Source organism: Benincasa hispida, chromosome 7, assembly GCF_027475165.1.
Source record: "Benincasa hispida cultivar pf3 chromosome 7, pf3_genome.v1.1, whole genome shotgun sequence".
Classification (NCBI taxonomy): domain Eukaryota; kingdom Viridiplantae; phylum Streptophyta; class Magnoliopsida; order Cucurbitales; family Cucurbitaceae; genus Benincasa; species Benincasa hispida.
Genome location: NC_143484.1, coordinates 12,163,429 through 12,167,530, shown reverse-complemented (window position 1 = coordinate 12,167,530; position 4,102 = coordinate 12,163,429). Strand labels below are relative to the sequence as shown.

At 41.3% G+C, this 4,102-nt stretch overlaps 1 non-coding gene across 1 annotated transcript; it reads right to left on the bottom strand.

Moving 5' to 3' along the window:
• Nucleotides 1-2,719: 2,719 nt before the first annotated feature.
• On the bottom strand, nucleotides 2,720-2,826 carry LOC150034922 (small nucleolar RNA R71). Its single transcript, XR_016530973.1, has one exon. It is a non-coding gene; the product is annotated as a small nucleolar RNA R71 (small nucleolar RNA).
• Between the last annotated feature and the right edge of the window lie 1,276 nt (nucleotides 2,827-4,102).

The following is a 4,102-nucleotide window of genomic DNA, read 5'->3' as shown; positions in this document are numbered from 1 at the left end:
AGGAGGTAGCACTGTAAATTAAAGGCACACACTTAGAATAGCACTTCGGTTCCTCTTCAAAGTCAAGTTTGGAGGTTTCGTTGCTTCCTATTCCAAGTTCAAGTTTGGTGTGGCTTCGCTGTTTCCTCTTCAAAGCTCAAGTTTGGTGCAACTTCGCTCCCTCTCCAAAATGTTGGTGTAGTTTCACTCCTCCAAAAATATTGGTGTAGCTTCACTCCCTCTAAAAACAATGTTGGTACAAGTCAACCTCTTCTCTAAGAGTGTTGTTGCAATTCTGCCTTCTCTACAAAAATGTTGGTGTAGTTCCATCTCATCTCCAAAGATCAAGTTTGGTTTTCCAGGCTCCGCCTCATATGTGAGTGATAACGGACAAAAATGCACGTTATTACAAAGCAAAAATATAAACCAATGAAGGATAGCGATGGTAAAAATATATAAAATCGTGTCCAAAAGCATTAAATTTAGAACAATGCGATCGCATGCGTCCATCACATTAAAGAAGCTAATTTATGTATTTTGTGCAGAAAAATGCGTTGGCGCAAGGAAGAATCACGATCCAAGGAAATCAGCGTCCGAGCGCTTAAGAGATTGCGACCGCAAGGCTATGCGATCGTTTTTGTTTGCGAAAATCTGCTCAAGAAGGTGGCCACATAAGAGACGGCGCATCAAGGTGAAAGCTTAATAAATCACGATGGGACAGAAAGCTTATGACGATCGAATTCGAATTTAGTTGACAAGCTGTTAACGATACACTGTAGCAAGTACACTAAACTTTTCGGTGAAAATTATTCGGCGTATCAAACAGAGAATTAATGACATCCCATCAGTACAATCATTTGAGAGAAAAAGCTTTTCACCCTGAAGCTCTATAAATACCGAAGGCCACCTTCGTTAAAGGAGTTCAGTTCAGTTCTATTCCAGCTGAGCCATATAAAGAGTTCACCATACAGAATATAGTTAGCCTAGAAGGCGGAGGCGAGAGAAGAGAGAAGACGCCAGAAGATCGATCCTGGTCAGCTCGAAAGAGTGTCGGGAAGCGTTGAGAATGGAGAGAGGGCCGACTCTTACGAAAGCAAGAATATTCTTTGAGTAGAGTAGAGAAAAATAGTGTAAAAGCCTTGGAAAGCAAGAAATTGCTACCAGGCTCCCTTTTTTTATTTCCCATTGTCATTCTGTATTTTGATTTCATTTATAGAATGGAACCTGCATTTCTACATCCGTTCACTCTCTCTACATTACGCATGAGTAACTAAACTTTCGAATGGGTTGAGAAGTACTTAGCTAGCATGACCTAAAATATTCATTGTATGCGATCATCTTGTCTTATGTTGCGTCCATCACCCATTTAGAGCTACTCGAGAGAGAGTCTAAAGAAAGAACCTAAGACTTAAGAGAGCTAGCTTAGAATCTAGACTTGAGAAAGCAAGATTAGATCCACATGAGCAAGAGATGAGATAAGCTTTGTTTGCTAACATGCATCGCATGCACCCTAGAAATAGGTTATGGTAGTATGTGGTCACCTTGGGTATGTGTGTGTCATTCATCATTGCATAGACAAGAATAGAGGCTTAGACATAAGTCCTATAGACATCATCGCATATAACGCATGCGTTCTAAAACTAGGAGCTATAGCATTTTCATTGAGAGATGACTTGCTATGTTTGTATGTAGCATGATTGCATAATGTGAATGCAATCTTAGGAAGTGTTAGCTAAAACTCTTCTCAACCTATTCCCCTGCATACTCATTGTATCTTTTGTATTATTGACTCTTTTCTCAATTCTGCCACATAGAATCTATACATTAAACAAACATACCAACCAATGCATTGTTTTATTGGTCACCACAAAGAAATCTAAAATCATCGTCGCATACTGTCTCCATAGTCCCTATGTTCGACCCTAGGCTTACTAGAGCAACTTAGTAGGGTTTATACTTGGATCTTGCTAAGAAAACTTGCATGCACAACGCATACACCACCATCGAAATTTAAACCATTATTTCATCGCATTAACCATGCATAAAGTTTTTGGCGTCGTTGTCGGGGACTACGACAGTACAAGTTTGTTCTAACGGTAACTTTCTAATTTTCTTTGCAGACTTTCCATCTCTGTGCACTGCTTCTCCTTAGGTAAGGGAAGAAGCTAAGGAGAAGCGGACGTTGTATGAGAGAAGGACAAAATCTTGAGCCGGATTATGACCAGAGATTAAGAGAACTTTCTGAAGAAGAAAAAGAAACAGCCGCCAACGACAACAAGAGAAAAATCCCAATATGGCCAAGCAACTAGAAGACAGAGCATCAAATGCAAATAATATCATGGCGAATCCCATCCTCTTGGCGAACGATCGCAATAGGCCCATCTGGGACTATGCGTCGCCCAACCTTTATGATTTCTCACAAGGAATCATAAGGCCTGCCTTAGACGGATCGAGATTTGAAATAAAACCGGTGATGCTACAGATGATTCAAACTACCGAACTGTTTGGTAGTAGGCGTGGCGAGGATTCGCATGCCCACCTCCGGAGTTTTATTGAGATCTGCAATACGTTTGTGTTCCCAAACATATCTGCTGAGGAGGTTCGATTAACACTATTCCCATTTTCATTGCGTGACCATGCACGGAAATGGGATTATTCTCTCGAACCAGGGGAGATTACATCATGGGAACAAGTAATGGAGAAGTTCATGAAGAAGTACTTCCCCTCGATAGAAAATGCCAGAAGTAGGAAGTTGATCACTAATTTTGAACAGGATATTGATGAATTGCTCAGTGATGCCTAAGCGAGGTTTAAAAGGTTGGTAAGAGATTGCCCGCATAATGGCATACCAGATTGTTTATAGATGAAAATTTTCTACCACGGTTTGAACCCTACATCATAGACGGCTGCCAATGCGGCAACAGTCAGAGGTCTGTTTGACAAAACATATGATGAGGCTAAGAACATACTTGATCGCATTTCAAAAAATCACGAAGACTGGAGAGAAAGCGATCAGAGACTGAGAATTAAAGACAGCGACGCAAATAATGGGACCATCGCACCCCTGCAAAACCAAATGACTACAATGATGAATTTGATACAAGGAATCGTAATCAGCAGCCCAGGAACGCAAAGAGGGCAGGTCAACGCAATCAACCAAGCGAGCACAAGTTGTGCTACTTGCGGTGAAGGCCATCCAATGGAAGAGTGTCCGAGGAACCCACAGTCTGTCTATTTCGTGAATAATAATCCATTTTCCAACACGTACAACCCTGGGTGGAGAAACCACCCTAACTTCACGTGGAAAAATCAACAACAAAATTTCCAACCAATGGCGCAAAAAGAAGGGCCACCAGGATTTTTTCCACAAATAAACAATCAAACGTAAAATCAAGCTAACAGTTCGCAGGCGCCGCAACCTTCATCTTTGGAGAGCTTACTGAAGCAATATATTGAAAAGAATGAAACAATGCTTCAGAACCAAACAATGTCTATCCGTAATTTTGAAATTCAGATAGGACACATTGTGGGCGAACTCAAGAGTAGACTGCAAGGGACACTGCCGAGTTCAATAGAACTCCTGCGCAACCCAGGGAGTACGGGAAAGGAGCAATGCCAAGTTGTGACATTACGAAGTGGAAAGACAGTGGCGGAGGAGAAGAAGAAGCCAAGCCGGACTGCTCCAATTGCGATGGAACCACAGACCCCGTTGACTCAAGAAGAAATAGAAGAAAAGAAGGCGATGGAACTGGAGATTGCGTCCACTTCGAAGTCGAAAGAACAGGGAACCCTGAAAATACAACTGCCACCATTCCCCCAGAGACTTAAAAAGGAGAAAAATGATGAAGTGCAGTATCAACGCTTTATGGACATGCTGAAACAGTTGCATATTAACATTCCTTTCTGATAACGGGCAGAAATGCACGTTATCATAGTGCTAAGATCTTAAACAATGTTGGATTGCATTGATGAAATATATTACTTTGCGTCCATTAAGCATCAATTTCGTAATATTGCAGTCGCATGCGTTCAGCGCATTAGAACTATTGATTTTTGTATTTTTGTGCAGAATATGCGTTAACGCAATGCAAATATTGCGATTATAGGAATTCATTGGTCGAGC